Source organism: Pseudophryne corroboree, chromosome 4, assembly GCF_028390025.1.
Source record: "Pseudophryne corroboree isolate aPseCor3 chromosome 4, aPseCor3.hap2, whole genome shotgun sequence".
Classification (NCBI taxonomy): Eukaryota; Metazoa; Chordata; class Amphibia; order Anura; family Myobatrachidae; genus Pseudophryne; species Pseudophryne corroboree.
Genome location: NC_086447.1, coordinates 496,689,046 through 496,713,167, shown reverse-complemented (window position 1 = coordinate 496,713,167; position 24,122 = coordinate 496,689,046).

The following is a 24,122-nucleotide window of genomic DNA, read 5'->3' as shown; positions in this document are numbered from 1 at the left end:
ACATTACTCCTTTTCTAGCCTGAAGAAGTGTGGGAATGACTTCACTGGGAATACCCTTTCGGGCTAGGATCCGCCGTTCAACCGCCAAGCCATCAAACGTAGCCGCGGTAAGTCGTGATATACGCACGGCCCCTGCTGTAACAGATCTTCTCGTAGAGGAAGAGGCAAGGGATCTCTTATGAGTAATTCCTGAAGATCTGGATACCAAGCCCTCCTTGGCCAGTCCGGAACAATGAGGATCGCCTGAACCTTTGTTCTCCTTATGATCTTTAGCACCTTTGGAATGAGTGGAAGCAGACGGAACACATACACCGACTGAAACACCCATGGTGTCACCAGTACGTCCACTGAGGGTCCCTCGACCTGGAACAATATCTCTGAAGTTTCTTGTTGAGGCGAGAGGAATTACTCAAAGACTTGTCACTTCTGTGAAGACCTCTTGATGAAGACCCCACTCTCCTGGATGGAGATCATGTCTGCTAAGGAAGTCTGCTTCCCAGTTGTCCACTCCTGGGATGAAGATTGCTGACAGAGCACTTGTATGTCTTTCCTCCCAGCGGAGAACTCTTGCGGCCTCTGCCATTGCTGCCCTGCTCTTTGTTCCGCCCTGGCGGTTTATGTGCGCTACTGCTATTATGTTGTCTAACTGTATTAGGACAGGCAGGTTGTGAAGAAGACGTTTCGCTTGAAGAAGGCCGTTGTAAATGGCCCTTTACTCTAGAACATTTATGTGTAAACAAACTTCCTGGCTTGACCATTTTCCCTGGACGGTTTCCCCCTGTGTGACTGCTCCCCAGCCTTGGAGACTCGCATCAGTGGTTACTAGGATCCAGTCTTGGATCCCGAACCTGCATCCCTCTAGGAGGTGAGAGCTGTGCAGCCACCACAGGTGTGAGATTCTGGTCTTGGAGGACAGGATTATTTTCCGGTGCATGTGCAGATGGGATCTGGACCACTTGTCCAATAGGTCCCACTGAAACACTCTGGCATGGAATCTGCCAAATTGAATGGCCTTGTAGGCCGCTACCATCTTCCCCAGCAATCGAGTGCATTGATGGATTGATACTCTCGCTGGTTTCAGAATTTGTTTGACCAAACCCTGAATTTCCAGAGCCTTCTCTTCTGGAAGAAAAACTCTCTGTAATTCCATGTCCAGCATCATTCCAAAAAATGACAGCCGTTTCGTCAGATTCAACTGTGACTTTGGCAAGTTTAGGAGCCAACCATGTTGCTGCAGAACTGTCAGGGAGAGCGCAATGTCCTGCTCCAGCTTGTCTTTGGATCTCACCTTTATCAGGAGATCTTACAAGTAAGGAATAATTGTGACTCCTTGTTTGCGAAGGAGAACCATCATTTCCGCCATTACCTTGGTGAAAATCCTCGGAGCCGTGGACAGACCAAACGGCAACGTCTGAAATTGGTAATGACAATCCTGAATAGCAAACCTCAGGTAAGCCTGATGCGGAGGATATATGAGAACGTGTAAGTAGGCATCCTTTATGTCGACCAACACCATGAAATCCCCTTCCTCGAGACTGGAGATCACTGCTCGGAGAGATTCCATCTTGAATTTGAATTTTCTTAGGTAAAGATTGAGGGACTTTAGGTTCAGAATTGGTCTGACTGAGCCGTCTGGTTTCGGGACCACAAACAGGCTTGAATAAAAGCCTTCTCCCTGTTGTGACGGGGGAACCCTGATAATGACTTGATTTAGACACAACTTTAGTATTGCATCGCATTAGTGATGTGCACCGGAAATTTTTCGGGTTTTGTGTTTTGGTTTTGGGTTCGGTTCCGCGGCCGTGTTTTGGGTTCGAACGCGTTTTGGCAAAACCTCACCGAATTTTTTTTGTCGGATTCGGGTGTGTTTTGGATTCGGGTGTTTTTTTCAAAAAACCCTAAAAAACAGCTTAAATCATAGAATTTGGGGGTCATTTTGATCCCATAGTATTATTAACCTCAATAACCATAATTTACACTATTCTCAACACCTCACACCTCACAATATTATTTTTAGTCCTAAAATTTGCACCAAGGTCGCTGGATGACTAAGATAAGCGACCCAAGTGGCCAACACAAACACCTGGCCCATCTAGGAGTGGCACTGCAGTGTCACGCAGGATGGCCCTTCCAAAAAATACTCCCCAAACAGCACATGACGCAAAGAAAAAAAGAGGCGCAATGAGGTAGCTGTGTGACTAAGTTAAGCGACCCAAGTGGCCGACACAAACACCTGGCCCATCTAGGAGTGGCACTGCAGTGTCACGCAGGATGGCCCTTCAAAAAAATACTCCACAAACAGCACATGACGCAAAGAAAAATGAAAGAAAAAAGAGGTGCAAGATGTAATTGTCCTTGGGCCCTCCCACCCACCCTTATGTTGTATAAACAGAACATGCACACTTTAACGAACCCATCATTTCAGCGACAGGGTCTGCCACACGACTGTGACTGAAATGACTGGTTGGTTTGGGCCCCCACCAAAAAAGAAGCAATCAATCTCTCATTGCACAAACTGGCTCTACAGAGGCAAGATGTCCACCTCATCATCATCGTTCAATTCATCACCCCTTTCACTGTGTACAGCCCCCTCCTCACAGATTATTAATTCGTCCCCACTGGAATCCACCATCTCAGGTCCCCGTGCACTTTCTGGAGGCAATTGCTGCTGGTGAATGTCTCCACGGAGGAATTGATTATAATTTATTTTAATGAACATCATCTTCTCCACATTTTCTGGAAGTAACCTCGTACGCCGATTGCTGACAAGGTGAGCGGCTGCACTAAACACTCTTTCGGAGTGCACACTGGAGGGAGGGCAACTTAGGTAGAATAAAGCCAGTTTCTGCAAGGGCCTCCAAATTGCCTCTTTTTCCTGCCAGTATACGTACGGACTGTCTGACGTGCCTACTTGGATGCGGTCACTCATATAATCCTCCACCATTCTTTCAATGGTGACAGAATCATATGCAGTGACAGTAGACGACATGTCAGTAATCATTGGCAGGTCCTTCAGTCCGGACCATATGTCAGCACTCGCTCCAGACTGCCCTGCATCACCGCCAGCGGGTGGGCTCGGAATTCTTAGCCTTTTCCTCGCACCCCCAGTTGCGGGAGAATGTGAAGGAGGAGCTGTTGACGGGTCACGTTCCGCTTGACTTGACAATTTTCTCACCAGCAGGTCTTTGAACCCCTGCAGACTTGTGTCTGCCGGAAAGAGAGATACAACGTAGGTTTTAAATCTAGGATCAAGCACGGTGGCCAAAATGTAGTGCTCTGATTTCAACAGATTAACCACCCGTGAATCCTGGTTAAGCGAATGAAGGGCTCTATCCACAAGTCCCACATGCCTAGCGGAATCGCTCTGTTTTAGCTCCTCCTTCAATGTCTCCAGCTTCTTCTGCAAAAGCCTGATGAGGGGAATGACCTGACTCAGGCTGGCAGTGTCTGAACTGACTTCACGTGTGGCAAGTTCAAAAGGTTGCAGAACCTTGCACAACGTTGAAATCATTCTCCACTGCGCTTGAGACAGGTGCATTCCACCTCCTTTGCCTATATCGTGGGCAGATGTATAGGCTTGAATGGCCTTTTGCTGCTCCTCCATCCTCTGAAGCATATAGAGGGTTGAATTCCACCTCGTTACCACCACTTGCTTCAGATGATGGCAGGGCAGGTTCAGGTGTTTTTGGTGGTGCTCCAGTCTTCTATACGCGGTGCCTGTACGCCGAAAGTGGCCCGCAATTCTTCTGGCCACCGACAGCATCTCTTGCACGCCCCTGTCGTTTTTGAAATAATTCTGCACCACCAAATTCAAGGTATGTGCAAAACATGGGACGTGCTGGAATTTGCCCAGATGTAATGCACGCACAATATTGCTGGCGTTGTCCGATGCCACAAATCCCCAGGAGAGTCCAATTGGGGTAAGCCATTCTGCGATGATCTTCCTCAGTTGCCGTAAGAGGTTTTCAGCTGTGTGCGTATTCTGGAAAGCGGTGATACAAAGCGTAGCCTGCCTAGGAACGAGTTGGCATTTGCGAGATGCTGCTACTGGTGCCGACGCTGCTGTTCTTGCAGCGGGAGGCAATACATCTACTCAGTGGGCTGTCACAGTCATGTAGTCCTGAGTCTGCCCTGCTCCACTTGTCCACATGTCCATGGTTAAGTGGACATTGGGTACAACTGCATTTTTTAGGACACTGGTGACTCTTTTTCTGAGGTCTGTGTACATTTTCGGTATCGCCTGCCTAGAGAAATAGAACCTAGATGGTATTTGGTACCGGGGACACAGTACCTCAATCAAGTTTATAGTTGGCTCTGAAGTAACGATGGATTCCGGAACCACGTTTCTCACCGCCCAGGCTGCCAAGGCCTCAGTTATCCGCTTTGCAGCAGGATGACTGCTGTGATATTTCATCTTCCTCGCAAAGGACAGTCAATTGCTTACTGGAAGTAGTACAAGTGGTCTTCCGACTTCCCCTCTGGGATGACCATCGACTCCCAGCAACAACAGCAGCACCAGCAGCAGTAGGCGTTACACTCAAGGATGCATCGGAGGAATCCCAGGCAGGAGAGGACTCGTCAGACTTGCCAGTGACATGGCCTGCAGGACTATTGGCTGTCCTGGGTAAGGAGGAAATTGACACTGAGGGAGTTGGTGGTGTGGTTTGCGTGAGCTTGGTTACAAGAGGAAGGGATTTACTGATCAGTGGACTGCTTTCGCTGTCGCCCAAAGTTTTTGAACTTGTCACTGACTTATGATGAATGCGCTGCAGGTGACGTATAAGGGAGGATATTCCGAGGTGGTTAACGTCCTTACCCCTACTTATTACAGCTTGACAAAGGCAACACACGGCTTGACACCTGTTGTCCGCATTTGTGTTGAAATAATTCCACACCGAAGAGCTGATTTTTTTTGTATTTTGACCAGGCATGTCAATGGCCATATTTCTCCCACGGACAACAGGTGTCTCCCAAGGTGCCTGACTTAAACAAACCACCTCACCATCAGAATCCTCCTTGCCAATTTCCTCCCCAGCGCCAGCAACACCCATATCCTCATCCTGGTGTACTTCAACACTGACATCTTCAATTTGACTATCAGGAACTGGACTGTGGGTGCTCCTTCCAGCACTTGCAGGGGGCGTGCAAATGGTGGAAAGCGCAAGCTCTTCCCGTCCAGTGTTGGGAAGGTCAGGCATCGCAACCGACACAGTTGGACTCTCCTTGGGGATTTGTGATTTCGAAGAGCGCACAGTTCTTTGCTGTGCTTTTGCCAGCTTAAGTCTTTTCATTTTTCTAGCGAGAGGCTGAGTGCTTCCATCCTCATGTGAAGCTGAACCACTAGCCATGAACATAGGCCAGGGCCTCAGCCGTTCCTTGCCACTCCGTGTCGTAAATGGCATATTGGCAAGTTTACGCTTCTCCTCAGACGCTTTTCATTTTGATTTTTGGGTCATTTTTTTACTGATCTTTTGTGTTTTGGATTTTACATGCTCTGTACTATGACATTGGGCATCGGCCTTGGCAGACGACGTTGATGGCATTTCATCGTCTCGGCCATGACTAGTGGCAGCAGCTTCAGCACGAGGTAAAAGTGGATCTTGATCTTTCCCTATTTTTTTAACCTCCACATTTTTGTTCTCCATATTTTAATGCGCACAGCTAAAAGCCACCACAGGTATACAATGTAGATGGATGGATAGTATAGTATTATATTACTTATGGAGGACGAGTGACGACACAGAGGTAGGTACAGCCGTGGCCTACCGTACTGCTATATATAATATACTGTATAATAATAACGGACCTGGTGGACACTGTCAGCAGACTGCTAAACTAGTATGAAGAAAAAAAAAGCCACCACAGGTATACAATGTAGATGGATGGATAGTATAGTATTATATTACTTATGGACGATGAGTGCACTGACGACACAGAGGTAGGTACAGCCGTGGCCTACCGTACTGCTATATATATATATATATATATATAATATACTGTATAATAATAATGGACCTGGTGGACACTGTCAGCAGACTGCTAAACTAGTATGAAGAAAAAAAAAGCCACCACAGGTATACAATGTAGATGGATGGATAGTATAGTATTATTATATTACTTATGGACGACGAGTGCACTGACGACACAGAGGTAGGTACAGCCGTGGCCTACCGTACTACTATATATATATATATATATAATATACTGTATAATAATAACGGACCTGGTGGACACTGTCAGCAGACTGCTAAACTAGTATGAAGAAAAAAAAACCACCACAGGTATACAATGTAGATGGATGGATAGTATAGTATTATATTACTTATGGATGACGAGTGCACTGACGACACAGAGGTAGGTACAGCCGTGGCCTACCGTACTGCTATATATATACTGTATAATAATAACGGACCTGGTGGACACTGTCAGCAGACTGCTAAACTAGTATGAAGAAAAAAAAAAGCCACCACAGGTATACAATGTAGATGGATGGATAGTATAGTATTATTATATTACTTATGGATGACGAGTGCACTGACGACACAGAGGTAGGTACAGCCGTGGCCTACCGTACTGCTATATATATATATAATATACTGTATAATAATAACGGACCTGGTGGACACTGTCAGCAGACTGCTAAACTAGTATGAAGAAAAAAAAAGCCACCACAGGTATACAATGTAGATGGATGGATAGTATAGTATTATATTACTTATGGACGACGAGTGCACTGACGACACAGAGGTAGGTACAGCCGTGGCCTACCGTACTGCTTTATATAATATACTGTATAATAATAACGGACCTGGTGGACACTGTCAGCAGACTGCTAAACTAGTATGAAGAAAAAAAAAGCCACCACAGGTATACAATGTAGATGGATGGATAGTATAGTATTATTATATTACTTATGGACGACGAGTGCACTGACGACACAGAGGTAGGTACAGCCGTGGCCTACCGTACTGCTATATATATATACTGTATAATAATAACGGACCTGGTGGACACTGTCAGCAGACTGCTAAACTAGTATGAAGAAAAAAAAAGCCACCACAGGAGTGTTTTTCAGGCAGACAAACGTATACTGGACTGGTGGTCACTGTCAGCAAAACTGTGCACTGTACTCCTGCTATAACTGCTCCCCAGTCCCCACAATTAGGCAGTGTGAGCAGTGCACTCAGCACAGATATATCATGCAGCAGTGCAGCACACTGAGCACCGATATGGTGGAGCGTTTTTTTTCAGGCAGAAAACCAACGGATTAAACTGGTGGTCACTACTATTATAATCAAAACCCTGCACTGTACTCCCTAACAGCTGCTCCCCGTCCCCAATCCTCCCCACAATTATAACTAAGTCACTCTGTGTCTTTTCTACTATAACGGAGAGGACGCCAGCCACGTCCTCTCCCTATCAATCTCAATGCACGTGTGAAAATGGCGGCGACGCGCGGCTGCTTATATAGAATCCGAGTCTCGCGAGAATCCGACAGCGGGATGATGACGTTTGGGCGCGCTCGGTTTACCCGAGCCACACGGGAGAATCCGAGCATGGCTCGGACCCGTGTAAAAAGGCTGAAGTTCGGGGGGGTTCGGTTTCCGAGAAACCGAACCCGCTCATCACTACATCACTTACAACCTTCCTGTCCGGAAGAGAAGCTGGTAAGGCCGATTTGAAAAATCGGTGAGGGGGAACGTCTTGAAACTCCAGTTTGTACCCCTGGGACACTATTTCTAAAACCCATTGGTCCAGGGCCGAACGAGCCCAGAATTGACTGAAGAGCCTGAGACATGCCCCCACCGGTGCGGACTCCCGCGGAGGAGCCCCAGCATCATGCGGTGGATTTGGCAGAAGCCGGGGAGGACTTCTGCTCCTGGGAACCAGCCACGGCCGGAGATCTTCTACCTTTTCCTCTTCCCTTATTAGCAAGGAAGGAATAACCTCTGCCTTTTTTGTATTTATTTGGCCAAAAGGACTGCATCTGAAAGTGGTGAGCTTTCTTTTGTTGAGGAGGAACATAAGGCAAAAATGACGACTTACCCGCGGTAGCCTTAGGATACCAAATCAGTGAGACCCTCACCAATCATCAGTGAGACCCTCCTTTAGGTAGGCCGCAGCGTCCCTGATATAACCCAGAGTTAACAGGATGCTATCCCTATCTAGGGTATCTATATCAGATGACAAGTTCTTTTCGATAGCACTACTCACTCATGCAGATGCGATAGTCGGTCTGAGCAGTGTACCTGTGGTGACGTAAATGGATTTTAACGTATTTTCCTGTCTACGATCCGCAGGATCCTTAAGGGCTGCCCTGTCAGGAGACAGTAAAGCCACCTTTTTAGACAACCGTGATAGAGCCGTGTCCTCAATTGGGGATGACTCCCACTTTTCTCTATCCCCAGAGGGGAACGGATACGCCACCTGAATCCTTTTGGGAATCAGAAACTTTTTGTCAGGATTTTCCCAAATTTTCTCAAAGAGGGTATTCAGTTCATGAGAGGGAGTAAACGTTACCTCAGGTTTCTTTCTATTGTACATACAGACCCTAGTATCAGGAACAGCAGGGTCCTTGTATATATGCAACACGTCTTTTATTGCCACAATCATGTACTGAATGCTCTTTGCCAATTTTGGGTCTAATCTGGTATCACTATAGTCGACACTGGAGTCAGTGTCCGTGTCGGTATCTGTGTCTGCTAACTGAGCAAACGAACGTTTATGTGACTCCGAGGGGGTCTGGACCTGTGATAACATATCCTCCACAGACTTTTTCCATACCTGGTTCTGAGACTCAGATTTATCTAATCTCTTATTAATAAGAGCCACATTCGCATTCAAAGCATTCAACACATTTACCCAGTCAAGAGTCGGCGGTGCCGACAGGGTCACTCCCACAGCCGTTTCTGCCCCTAACACAGTCTCCTCCTGGGAAGAGCACTCCGCCTCAGACATGCCGACACACCCGTACCGACACCCACATACACACTGGGCCAAAAGGGGGACAGACCCACAGTAAAGCCTGTCAGAGAAACACAGAGGGAGTTTGCCAGCTCACAACCCAGCGCCTGTCCCTGATCTGAAACCTTACTATATAATTTCTCAGACCCTGCAGCGCTTTTTAAACACTTAATTTTTTCACCAAACTTGCTGTGCCCCCCCCCCCCCCCCCTCGTTTTACACCCTGTTACTTGTCAATAGCAGTGGTGAGGAAGGACCAGCGTCTCTGCAGCTCCGGAGAGAAAATGGTGCTGAGGAGAGCTGTGAGAGCTAAGCCCCGTCCCCTGCACGGCGCGCTTCAGCCAGCTCTTTTTTTAAAATAACACAGCTGGCGGGGGAACGAATTTAGTGCCAAGGCACACCAATATAACTTTGCCAGCCTATACAGAGGATTTTTCCGCTGCCCAGGGCGCCCCCCCCCCCCCCCCCCCCCCCGTGCCCTGCACCCTACAGTGCCGCTGTGTGTGGGAGCATGGCGTGCAGCGCGATCGCTGTGCGGTACCTCAGAAGCCATCACTGAAGTCTTCTTTTCTTCTTCTACTCACCTGTCTTCTGACTTCTGGCTCTGCAAGGGGGGTGACGGCGGGCTCTGGGAGTGAACCCCTAGGCGTACCTAGTGTTCCAAACCCTCAGAAGCTAATGGTGTCCTGTAGCCAAAAAGCAGAGCCTTTAATCTCACTAGAAGTAGGTCTGACTTCTCTCCCCTTGGTGGTCATTCCGAGTTGTTCGCTCGTTGCCGATTTTCGCTATATTGCGATTAGTCGCTTAATGCGCATGCGCAAGGTTCGCAGAGCGCATGCGCTTAGTTCTTTTACACAAAAGTTAGGTATTTTACTCACGGCATAACGAGGAATTTTCATCGTTCTGGTGATCGTACTGTGATTGACAGGAAGTGGGTGTTTCTGGGCGGAAACTGGCCGTTTTCTGGGAGTGTGTGAAAAAACGCTGGCGTTTCTGGAAAAAACGCGGGAGTGTCTGAAGAAACGGGGGAGTGTCTGGGCGAACGCTGGGTGTGTTTGTGACGTCAAACCAGGAACGAAACTGACTGAACTAATCGCAATGGCTAAGTAAGTCTGGAGCTATTTAGAAACTGCTAAGAAATTTCTATTCGCAATTGTGCTAATCTTTCGTTCGCAATTCTGCTAAGCTAAGATACACTCCCAGAGGGCGGCGGCTTAGCATGTGCAATGCTGCTAAAAGCAGCTAGCGAGCGAACAACTCGGAATGAGGGCCCTAAGTCCCACGATGCAGGGAGACTGTTGCCAGCAGTGCTCCCTGAACATAAAAAACCTAACATAAAGTATTTTTCCGAGAAACTCAGTAGAGCTCCTCAGTGTTCATCCAGTCTGCCTGGGCACAGATTCCAAACTGGAGTCTGGAGGAGGGGCATAGAGGGAGGAGCCAGTTCACACCCCTTTCAAAGTCTTAAAGTGCCCATGTCTCCTGCGGATCCCGTCTATACCCCATGGTTCTTGAAGTGTCCCCAGCATCCTCTAGGACGTATGAGAAATTAAAGTCATTTTAGATCTGCATAAAATCGGATAAGTAATTTGTTATATATTTATGGTATTTGTTTAGTGGGGATTTGTAAAAACACAGAATGCAGTTCCGGCCTAAAGGTTTAGGTAAGCACTCGGAGGAGAATTACTCTTGTGGGCGACTTCCAGCGAGTGCAAGGAACAAAAGTGTATTGGGTATTAATCGCAAAATATTTGCATTTTATTAGTGAAGCTCCGTTTCTGCCTAAAAGTTTGGGTAGCACGCAAGCGGAAACTCTCCGGCAGAGGACTTCCGGTGCTCAAAGGGAAAGTGGAAGAATTTATCTAACTACAACAATACAGTACAAATAGTGTTTTATTGTTGTTATTATTATTGTATTGCGGGACTTAGGTAAAACCATGTGGAAAGCTGCGTACAGTGGTATGCAGTGATACACACTCACGTACGCAGGTATACACGTGACATAGACAATAGTTTGTGGATGTGTATATAGCAACGCACGGATACGCACGTGACACTAGAGAAACGTGAGTGCATACGTACGCAGCGGAGGTAAGCGACATAATAGAAGTTAGTTTTTTTCATTTTAAAGGTGGGATAAAGGATTATAGTCGCACATTAACAAGTAATTATCCGATTTTAGACAGATTACTGAAAATTCTTATTATAAGTGTAGTACCTCTGGAACAAGTTACCGACCAAAGGGAGTGAGGTTTTTTTTTCTGTACAGAAACCTAAAAGTGTGGGGGTGTTGAAAGCAAGTGTGAGTGGATTGAACCAGGACAAAGCGGGATCTCGTCGGTGAAGGCACTGAGTTAGCAGAGGCTCGGTGGTGTGAAGGTTGGCTACCTTACGTTTTTATTGGTATTGAGGCACGTAGTGTGTGTGTATATTATTACAGGAAAAACGTGCAGAGGAGCATGATAGATAGATTGTGAATGTATTGTATTGATTAAAGACTGACCAAAGGGTTGGTATCACGCTCCGGCTGAGGAGCGCAGCTTGTGAATTCGACTCCCGTGATCGTAGGGCGTATAGATAACAACTATCTATAAGCCATGCGATTCGACCGTGCATCTGTGAGTGTGATACGTGGTGCAACGTGATACCATTTGCGTGATTTTGCGCAAGTTGCGTTATCATACGCGCTGTGTAAAGCATATGCAGACGTGATTTGTGTAAAGTGAAGGAATTTTTCGCTGACTCTCTCTCAGGAAATCTTCCTGATGGACATGGTGATCGATAAGTTGTTTCTCACCCAACAAAATTCCAGTGGATAGAAACCCAAAAAGGATCAGGCCTGTAACCTCCACTCAAAAAGGTGTTGTATTAATTTCTTGCTGTTAATATTTCAATACTTCCAGTGCTGAGGGGTCTGGTAGGGGCCTAGGCTGGGTACACGGAGGTCACTATTGGAGTGGACCATGGTACTGGCCAGCGGAGGCAGGAGCGGGTGAAAAGCGATCAGTAAGGACTTTTCACCGTCATCTCGTGTGGGCCATTTTGGTGTGTTGTGAAAAAGCTCACAATGGGAGCCAAATGGGCACGCGAGGGGCGATCTGGAGCTAGGGTTAAGGCTGAGGAGCAAAGACCAAGAGGGTGCGCTCGGTATATTATGAGTAGGAAGTACAGTCCCTACACGGAGGCTTTTTGTGACGCATGGATACTAGAGATGAGCGGGTTCGGTTTCTCTGAATCCGAACCCGCACGAACTTCATGTTTTTTTTCACGGGTCCGAGCGACTCGGATCTTCCCGCCTTGCTCGGTTAACCCGAGCGCGCCCGAACGTCATCATGACGCTGTCGGATTCTCGCGAGACTCGGATTCTATATAAGGAGCCGCGCGTCGCCGCCATTTTCACACGTGCATTGAGATTGATAGGGAGAGGACGTGGCTGGCGTCCTCTCCATTTAGATTAGGAGAGAGAGAGAGAGATTGACCTGAGGCTGATACTGTAGAAGAGAGTGCAGAGTTTAGTGACTGACCACAGTGACCACCAGCAGTGCAGTTGTTTTATTTAATATATCCGTTCTCTGCCTGAAAAAAACGGTACACACAGTGACTCAGTCACATACCATATCTGTGTGCACTGCTCAGCCCAGTGTGCTGCATGCCTGCATCATCTATGTATATATTATATATCTGACTGTGCTCAGCTCACACAGCTTATAATTGTGGGGGAGACTGGGGAGCACTGCAGTGCCAGTTATAGGTTATAGCAGGAGCCAGGAGTACAAGACAGTCACATACCATATCTGTGTGCACTGCTCAGCCCAGTGTGCTGCATCATCTATGTATATATTATATATCTGACTGTGCTCAGCTCACACAGCTTATAATTGTGGGGGAGACTGGGGAGCACTGCAGTGCCAGTTATAGGTTATAGCAGGAGCCAGGAGTACATATTATATTAAAATTAAACAGTGCACACTTTTGCTGCAGGAGTGCCACTGCCAGTGTGACTGACCAGTGACCTGACCACACTGACCACCAGTATAGTTAGTAGTATACTATATTGTGATTGCCTGAAAAAGTTAAACACTCGTCGTGTGACTTCACTTGTGTGGTGTTTTTTTTTTTATTCTATAAAAAACTCATTCTGCTGACAGACAGTGTCCAGCAGGTCCGTCATTATATAATATATATACCTGTCCGGCTGCAGTAGTGATATATATATATTTTTTATATCATTATTTATCATCCAGTCGCAGCAGACACAGTACGGTAGTTCACGGCTGTAGCTACCTCTGTGTCGGCACTCGGCAGTCCATCCATAATTGTATACCACCTACCCGTGGTTTTTTTTTCTTTCTTCTTTATACATACATACTACGACATCTCTTTATCAACCAGTCTATATTAGCAGCAGACACAGTACAGTACGGTAGTTCACGGCTGTGGCTACCTCTGTGTCGGCACTCGGCAGTCCGTCCATAATTGTATACCACCTAACCGTGGTTTTTTTTTCTTTCTTCTTTATACATACATACTACGACATCTCTTTATCAACCAGTCTATATTAGCAGCAGACACAGTACAGTACGGTAGTTCACGGCTGTGGCTACCTCTGTGTCGGCACTCGGCAGTCCGTCCATAATTGTATACCACCTAACCGTGGTTTTTTTTTCTTTCTTCTTCATACATACATACTACGACATCTCTTTATCAACCAGTCTATATTAGCAGCAGACACAGTACAGTACGGTAGTTCACGGCTGTGGCTACCTCTGTGTCGGCACTCGGCAGTCCGTCCATAATTGTATACCACCTAACCGTGGTTTTTTTTTCTTTCTTCTTTATACATACATACTACGACATCTCTTTATCAACCAGTCTATATTAGCAGCAGACGCAGTACAGTACGGTAGTTCACGGCTGTGGCTACCTCTGTGTCGGCACTCGGCAGTCCGTCCATAATTGTATACCACCTACCCGTGGTTTTTTTTTCTTTCTTCTTCATACATACATACTACGACATCTCTTTATCAACCAGTCTATATTAGCAGCAGACACAGTACAGTACGGTAGTTCACGGCTGTGGCTACCTCTGTGTCGGCACTCGGCAGTCCGTCCATAATTGTATACCACCTAACCGTGGTTTTTTTTTCTTTCTTCTTCATACATACATACTACGACATCTCTTTATCAACCAGTCTATATTAGCAGCAGACACAGTACAGTACGGTAGTTCACGGCTGTGGCTACCTCTGTGTCGGCACTCGGCAGTCCGTCCATAATTGTATACTAGTATCCATCCATCTCCATTGTTTACCTGAGGTGCCTTTTAGTTGTGCCTATTAAAATATGGAGAACAAAAATGTTGAGGTTCCAAAATTAGGGAAAGATCAAGATCCACTTCCACCTCGTGCTGAAGCTGCTGCCACTAGTCATGGCCGAGACGATGAAATGCCAGCAACGTCGTCTGCCAAGGCCGATGCCCAATGTCATAGTACAGAGCATGTCAAATCCAAAACACCAAATATCAGTAAAAAAAGGACTCCAAAACCTAAAATAAAATTGTCGGAGGAGAAGCGTAAACTTGCCAATATGCCATTTACCACACGGAGTGGCAAGGAACGGCTGAGGCCCTGGCCTATGTTCATGGCTAGTGGTTCAGCTTCACATGAGGATGGAAGCACTCAGCATCTCGCTAGAAAAATGAAAAGACTCAAGCTGGCAAAAGCACAGCAAAGAACTGTGCATTCTTCGAAATCCCAAATCCACAAGGAGAGTCCAATTGTGTCGGTTGCGATGCCTGACCTTCCCAACACTGGACGTGAAGAGCATGCGCCTTCCACCATTTGCACGCCCCCTGCAAGTGCTGGAAGGAGCACCCGCAGTCCAGTTCCTGATAGTCAGATTGAAGATGTCAGTGTTGAAGTACACCAGGATGAGGAGGATATGGGTGTTGCTGGCGCTGGGGAGGAAATTGACCAGGAGGATTCTGATGGTGAGGTGGTTTGTTTAAGTCAGGCACCCGGGGAGACACCTGTTGTCGGTGGGAGGAATATGGCCGTTGACATGCCAGGTGAAAATACCAAAAAAATCAGCTCTTCGGTGTGGAGGTATTTCAACAGAAATGCGGACAACAGGTGTCAAGCCGTGTGTTCCCTTTGTCAAGCTGTAATAAGTAGGGGTAAGGACGTTAACCACCTCGGAACATCCTCCCTTATACGTCACCTGCAGCGCATTCATAATAAGACAGTGACAAGTTCAAAAACTTTGGGTGACAGCGGAAGCAGTCCACTGACCAGTAAATCCCTTCCTCTTGTAACCAAGCTCACGCAAACCACCCCACCAACTCCCTCAGTGTCAATTTCCTCCTTCCCCAGGAATGCCAATCGTCCTGCAGGCCATGTCACTGGCAATTCTGACGATTCCTCTCCTGCCTGGGATTCCTCCGATGCATCCTTGCGTGTAACGCCTACTGCTGCTGGCGCTGCTGTTGTTGCTGCTGGGAGTCGATGGTCATCCCAGAGGGGAAGTCGTAAGCCCACTTGTACTACTTCCAGTAAGCAATTGACTGTTCAACAGTCCTTTGCGAGGAAGATGAAATATCACAGCAGTCATCCTGCTGCAAAGCGGATAACTGAGGCCTTGACAACTATGTTGGTGTTAGACGTGCGTCCGGTATCCGCCGTTAGTTCACAGGGTACTAGACAATTTATTGAGGCAGTGTGCCCCCGTTACCAAATACCATCTAGGTTCCACTTCTCTAGGCAGGCGATACCGAGAATGTACACGGACGTCAGAAAAAGACTCACCAGTGTCCTAAAAAATGCAGTTGTACCCAATGTCCACTTAACCACGGACATGTGGACAAGTGGAGCAGGGCAGGGTCAGGACTATATGACTGTGACAGCCCACTGGGTAGATGTATGGACTCCCGCCGCAAGAACAGCAGCGGCGGCACCAGTAGCAGCATCTCGCAAACGCCAACTCTTTCCTAGGCAGGCTACGCTTTGTATCACCGGTTTCCAGAATACGCACACAGCTGAAAACCTCTTACGGCAACTGAGGAAGATCATTGCGGAATGGCTTACCCCAATTGGACTCTCCTGTGGATTTGTGGCATCGGACAACGCCAGCAATATTGTGTGTGCATTAAATATGGGCAAATTCCAGCACGTCCCATGTTTTGCACATACCTTGAATTTGGTGGTGCATAATTATTTAAAAAACGACAGGGGCGTGCAAGAGATGCTGTCGGTGGCCAGAAAAATTGCGGGACACTTTCGGCGTACAGGCACCACGTACAGAAGACTGGAGCACCACCAAAAACTACTGAACCTGCCCTGCCATCATCTGAAGCAAGAAGTGGTAACGAGGTGGAATTCAACCCTCTATATGCTTCAGAGGTTGGAGGAGCAGCAAAAGGCCATTCAAGCCTATACAATTGAGCACGATATAGGAGGTGGAATGCACCTGTCTCAAGCGCAGTGGAGAATGATTTCAACGTTGTGCAAGGTTCTGATGCCCTTTGAACTTGCCACACGTGAAGTCAGTTCAGACACTGCCAGCCTGAGTCAGGTCATTCCCCTCATCAGGCTTTTGCAGAAGAAGCTGGAGACATTGAAGGAGGAGCTAACACGGAGCGATTCCGCTAGGCATGTGGGACTTGTGGATGGAGCCCTTAATTCGCTTAACAAGGATTCACGGGTGGTCAATCTGTTGAAATCAGAGCACTACATTTTGGCCACCGTGCTCGATCCTAGATTTAAAGCCTACCTTGGATCTCTCTTTCCGGCAGACACAAGTCTGCTGGGGTTGAAAGACCTGCTGGTGAGAAAATTGTCAAGTCAAGCGGAACGCGACCTGTCAACATCTCCTCCTTCACATTCTCCCGCAACTGGGGGTGCGAGGAAAAGGCTCAGAATTCCGAGCCCACCCGCTGGCGGTGATGCAGGGCAGTCTGGAGCGACTGCTGATGCTGACATCTGGTCCGGACTGAAGGACCTGAAAACGATTACGGACATGTCGTCTACTGTCACTGCATATGATTCTCTCACCATTGAAAGAATGGTGGAGGATTATATGAGTGACCGCATCCAAGTAGGCACGTCACACAGTCCATACTTATACTGGCAGGAAAAAGAGGCAATTTGGAGGCCATTGCACAAACTGGCTTTATTCTACCTAAGTTGCCCTCCCACAAGTGTGTACTCCGAAAGAGTGTTTAGTGCCGCCGCTCACCTTGTCAGCAATCGGCGTACGAGGTTACATCCAGAAAATGTGGAGAAGATGATGTTCATTAAAATGAATTATAATCAATTCCTCCGCGGAGACATTGACCAGCAGCAATTGCCTCCACAAAGTACACAGGGAGCTGAGATGGTGGATTCCAGTGGGGACGAATTGATAATCTGTGAGGAGGGGGATGTACACGGTGATATATCGGAGGGTGATGATGAGGTGGACATCTTGCCTCTGTAGAGCCAGTTTGTGCAAGGAGAGATTAATTGCTTCTTTTTTGGGGGGGTCCAAACCAACCCGTCATATCAGTCACAGTCGTGTGGCAGACCCTGTCACTGAAATGATGGGTTGGTTAAAGTGTGCATGTCCTGTTTTGTTTATACAACATAAGGGTGGGTGGGAGGGCCCAAGGACAATTCCATCTTGCACCTCTTTTTTCTTTTATTTTTCTTTGCGTCATGTGCTGTTTGGGGAGGGTTTTTTGGAAGGGACATCCTGCGTGACACTGCAGTGCCACTCCTAAATGGGCCCGGTGTTTGTGTCGGCCACTAGGGTCGCTAATCTTACTCACACAGTCAGCTACCTCATTGCGCCTCTTTTTTTCTTTGCGTCATGTGCTGATTGGGGAGGGTTTTTTGGAAGGGACATCCTGCGTGACACTGCAGTGCCACTCCTAAATGGGCCCGGTGTTTGTGTCGGCCACTAGGGTCGCTAATCTTACTCACACAGTCAGCTACCTCATTGCGCCTCTTTTTTTCTTTGCGTCATGTGCTGATTGGGGAGGGTTTTTTGGAAGGGACATCCTGAGTGACACTGCAGTGCCACTCCTAAATGGGCCCGGTGTTTGTGTCGGCCACTAGGGTCGCTAATCTTACTCACACAGTCAGCTACCTCATTGCGCCTCTTTTTTTCTTTGCGTCATGTGCTGATTGGGGAGGGTTTTTTGGAAGGGACATCCTGCGTGACACTGCAGTGCCACTCCTAGATGGGCCAGGTGTTTGTGTCGGCCACTAGTGTCGCTTAGCTTAGTCATCCAGCGACCTTGGTGCAAATTTTAGGACTAAAAATAATATTGTGAGGTGTGAGGTATTCAGAATAGACTGAAAATGAGTGGAAATTATGGTTTTTGAGGTTAATAATAATATGGGATCAAAATGACCCCCAAATTCTATGATTTAAGCTGTTTTTTAGTGTTTTTTTAAAAAAACACCCGAATCCAAAACACACCCGAATCCGACAAAAAAAATTCGGTGAGGTTTTGCCAAAACGCGGTCGAACCCAAAACACGGCCGCGGAACCGAACCCAAAACCAAAACACAAAACCCGAAAAATTTCAGGCGCTCATCTCTAATGGATACGTATGACTGTTGAGGACAGGGCATCATTTCCTAGAGTTTGTGGTTTTGATCCTGACGTATTGCAGGTAGTATGTTTAACCAAATTCATATAAGACAAGAACGAAAACATAATAACTGTTTGAACTTGTAGCAACAATAAATAAGTAGAAAAGAGAGAAAGCAAGTACACTACCATATGTGGATATGGAAGCAGTTATAGCCAGCATGCAAACTAGAGAAAATAATAAAAATAAAAATATGAATGTAACCTATATATGTACTAATGTATGTCAAAGTTTTATTTAGGAGGAGAAGGCAACCTGACTGGTTTCAGCCATTTCTCATGCACTCAAAAGGAGTATCCAACCGGTAAAAGAGTATCAGAAGCCTGCAGGGGAAGTGGCTGAGACCAGTGGAACTGGAGTCATTCAAGTACATAACATATATAGTAAAACCCAAAAAATAAAAAAACGAGAAAGTAACGTCATAAATGGAGAATATCCTGTCCGCACATTAGTATTTCCAAGTAGGAAAGCGGACAGAGATAGGGTAACTCCCGGGTATTTCTTTTAGTTACCACATAAGAAGTATCCATTTCTAGTAATGCCCCTAGTCAAGATAAGCTCGGAAATGTTTGTTGGACCATGTACAGACCCTTAATACGGGATGAGAAGGATTGAAGGAATACTTTGCATGACCTAGAAGCTTGTTGTTGTTGTTTTTTTTTTTTGTTTTTTTTTTTGCAGTACTAGAAAATTCTTCGTCAGGATAAGATCACTGGTAATTCGGCAAATGGGAGGAACGAGAGAAGTGCAACATTACCCTTTGACAAAACCTGCAGAAGTTACGATTGGGCCTCTATAAAGCTAAACCCTTTTTCTTTTTTTCCTAGCAGCAGTGGCCCCTGACTAACTTAATCGACAGATTTTGTTATGTAAATTGAAATGTGAAATATATATATTGTACTCCCGCTCAGGAAGTACAAGGTATGTTAGATACTCCTCAAAGACTAATGTTGCATTTCACTGTTCTAGATTCATGTCCATCACAGGTAAAGGAAATTATCTCACAGATACCAGGTTCCCTATGAACTTAGGATGGACAGGACACTGGATTGATGGTTGAGGTAGTCCCAGTAGTGACACAGCAAGCACAAGCTTTAAGGGGGTAGACCAAGTATTTAAGAATCAATTCCCCTTAGTGCCCAATCCAGTTGTCACTTTAATAAAATCCTCTCCATCTCTACAAACTTATCTGTCACCAACCTCTATTCTGTTTTTCTTCACAGTTTCCTCTTCATCGTTTGCGTTCACACATGGACCCGATTCTCCCAAGGTTATGAGTGACGGCCTGAGTATTGTCTCCCAAGCTCTACATAACTGTTTACAGTCCTTTCAGCCTGAGAATGGGTCGGTGCTGATACAATATGTTGATGACTTGTTGTTGTGCGCTGATTCATTTGAGTTGTCCCTGGCAGATATGAAGCAGTTTCTGTTTCATCTCTTCCAGACAGGACACCAGGTCTCAAGGGATAAACTACAGTTGTGTAGGACAAGGGTCAAATACCTGGGACGTAGTACTGGTACATGATTTGACAGTTCATACACCACATGCCGTATTGGTCCTTCAAAGTTCTGCCCGAACCCGGTATGTCTCATCAGGACGATGGCACCAGTATATTACTGTAGTGTGCCTTGTCATGCACAAAGGGTGGAGGATGAGAATACTGGTGAAGGGAAATTTTGTATATACACTGATATACATGATGGTATGGAATATCTGAATCAGACCTTTTCTTCGAGACCTAACAAAAAGGGACGAACGCAGACCTGATATTTTTCTTCTTCGTTTTCTCCTCTAGAGATGGTTGTTGTTTTTTTGAGTGATGCTCATGGTACTCTACCTTGCAAACACACAACAATTAAATTGAGATGCAAATTTGTGTTCCCTACAGGAAAAGGAGGTCTGGAAGGTGAAGGGGTATGGTCAGGAGTCCTCAGGACTCTGGAGAGATGGACAAGGTAAGCCAGTGGTCTCCCAAGCCTAGCTGAGGCGGAACATGGTCTGACTCATCTGGGTAAGGAAGGTATGTGCAAATTGGTAAGAGCTTACTGGCGTGCACCAGGGTTCTCTTCTCAGGCAAGCAGGAAAACAATGACCTGTCTCACTTGCATGAGGAAGACCATTTGGTAAGGTAGTACCAACAGAGCCATCCCATACTCCTCCTGCAGATGGACCTTTTTCAGGTAACACAAATCGACTTCGTACAGTTAACACCCTGTAGGAATTTGAATTATGTATTGGTGCGCACTGATGTTTTCTCAAACTGGAAGAGGCATTTCCTGCCACCACGGATACTGCTGTGTTTACCGCAAAGAAAATTGTGCAGAAATTTGTGTGTAGATATGGTGTCCTTAGGAGTAGGAGCAAAGTGATAGCTTAGCATGAAACTGGACTATTGTGGTCATAGACACTGCCACTAGTGTTATGTAACATCGGAACCACTCCCAGATCCCCACTTAACGAATCATCGTCTTTGAATTTTTTTTTTTTTTGGGAAGACAGCCTCATGTCATGATCGATGCGCACCATGATCAGAAATACACCAATGAGGTGACAGTACAGTACCTTATCGAGATGAGCCAGCATTTGAGAACTTAACAAAAGAACTTGAAACTGTTGATTCCTGGTATGCTAACTACTAACTGTCTTGATTGTGAACCAAGAGACTGTGTGATTGGTCTTACGCTCAGGTTGCCTAATAGACAGGTGGGAAGGACTGTACCAAGTTTTGTTGACAGCACGATCCCAGTGAAAGTAGCCGAGAGAGAGACTTGGGTCCACGATTCCCATCGCAGGAAAGTCAGTAGTCCGGAAGGAACTCGTAAATGGAGTGAGATCGCAGAAGTATCACCAGAGAGTCTGTTCCGTGATGACTGAGAGGCGGCATTGTTGAAGACTACCTGAGCATACTAAAGGAGTACAGAAAGACCAGTCGTTGTAATTGATTTGTTATGGAAAAGATTTGTTTTGTTTTAGCTTTCTTTTTTGCCGTTGACAAACATTTTTTTTTCAGGACATTCTATTTTTGTGAGGTTTTTCATGAGGAGTCGAGTGTGGGACTGGAACTGGTTCTGGAGAAAGGAGTGATGTCTTTATAGGATCCCAGGATCAGCCTATCACTTTGTTAAAGCCAGAGAAAATCAAAGGTCTAGTAGTTACGGAGTTCGGAGGTAACGTGATAGGCTATTGTCTGAGGAATACTGTATTTTGTAGTTATTGTGACCCCATATTTGAAGATGAGTGCATCCAGGGATGTCAGTCTAGCAATAAGGCAGCATTTGATAGACATCCCTTGAGTGATTACCACTCACTAGTGGGTAAGGTCTTAAACCAAACAGAATGTTGGATGTGCTCACAGGTACATCTAAGACCAAAATGATGCAGGATTAGTGCCATATTCTTTAGAGTTAGCTGAGGTACTTGAATTACATGGAAGGGGGAGGGGACCGGTGGACAAGGAATATAATATAACTAGACACCCTAGTCTTAACATCCACCAATACCATAGATAAATCCCTGGAATGTTTAAATCTCACCAATTTCAGGAAATCAGGAACAATCAGACAATGGCTATTTACACATAGCAGATAAAGAGCTCATTAATATATGTGGTAGAAAGGTTTATAAATGGCTCTCCTCGAACTCCGAAGGTTCATGTTATCTAGGAATGACACTACTAATAACCCATGTTCAATGATGAAACAGACATAGCATACGATCCAGAAATGGAAACAATGTTGAGGGAATGATAGGAATATATACCATGAACATTTTATATGTCTCTTTTACGATGTGTTTTCTCCCTCTACCCAGCAGAACCTCAATCAAATCCGAACATCAGTGTGCAAAGACGTAGGTACATGTATGTGTGAAACGTTCATTCAAATCAGACATCATAGGCCGTAGCACTGTTCCAGCATACCCTATAGGTTGAATGTCATCCCACACCCAACCAGTGATCCCATGACCGCCGAGTGCATATAGAGGATGTCCCATCCTCCTCTCTGTCTTTCCCAAATATGGTCAATGTCTGATTTGCGAAATGAATACATACGTGTGTCTAGGTCAGCGATTATTGTTTGAAATACTTTTCTTCTGTTAATAATTTATGGCAGTTATTGTTTACTGCCAAAGGGTTGACTGTCGAAGTCAAAAATATTACATACAGAAAACATACAAACTCCACACGAATACGCGCAGCGTGCACAGCGATATATGGTAGCATACGCACTCACACAGACACGCCACAAAGATATATTTAACACATATTTCATACCACACATAAATTAAACATGTCAAGCACTAGACATTATAATGTTTTAAATTACATAACGGAATATAACATCATATATATGTATTAATGGAATGGAACAAGATAAACATGTCATGCTTGGTGCAAAGTAATCAGAGGAATGTGTGGATTAATTTGATACCTGTGGTTAGATTGTAGCACATTGCAATGAGTAGTTATGATTGAATGCATGAATATGAAGCCACAATTTTCTTTGATAACAAAGGAAAGCAGATGGACAGGAAACCAGTGCCCAACCCCTATGATGTAGTCTTCAAGGCTGGACGTTGCTTGCATATGAACTGACCAATAACACATCATGAATGAGAAAGTTCCCTCCCCTGGACCAATAACAGAAGGCTCAGTCCCAGACCTGTACTCCCCCAATATACACAGTGTATAGCATTGCAGACACACAAGAAGTTCTGTTTGCTGGTTGCTGTTCGAGATGCTTTTTTTTGCTGTTCTGTGTAGCTGCTGTTGAGGCAGATCCAAAGATGGAGAAAAGTGTGCATTGAGGAACAGGGTAACGTATGTATGCTGGCTGTGGCTGTAACTGTATGGATTCTTTTGTAACTATCTGCTTCTTGTGTAATTGTAACCATGTAACCATATATATACTGTACATGTGATATATTGTATATATATCCTTTTAATATCAAATATATACATCACTGAGCGTTGGAACTCATACAATGTGTGCGAGTGCTTGTTTTCTTTTAAGGGATGTAGTGTTTGCGACGTACAGTGCACTTTTATCGTATATGGTAATAAGATGCGCCTTGCGTCCGCTGCATATATTAACGCTGGCATTTTAGATATTTATTAGAAATTAATCTGAACTTCTCACCACATTGTTTATTTGTGAGCTTAGTGGGACTCTTATTCCTGTAATCATATCCTTCTACCGAAAACACCCAAAAACATGGCCCAAAGCCAATCATTGATTACTTTAACCACTTGCATGGCATTGTCGTATCAGATGCGACCACACCAACAAGTGCCTTATCTGACCTGGTTGCACAGGATGCAGAAGAGAAACTTCTCTCTGCTTTCGCACTGAGAGAGACTGGAAGGTCCCTTTGCCTCCCAGCACCCTCCACCAGTGTTTGCCATGCTACCGATCATTACTGATCCGTCAGCATGGCAGGACCCCCCACCCTGCACTACACACAATAGCTGCCACTGGGGCAGTGTCAATTAGCCCCATTAAGCCCCCCAGGGTACCTGGTGGT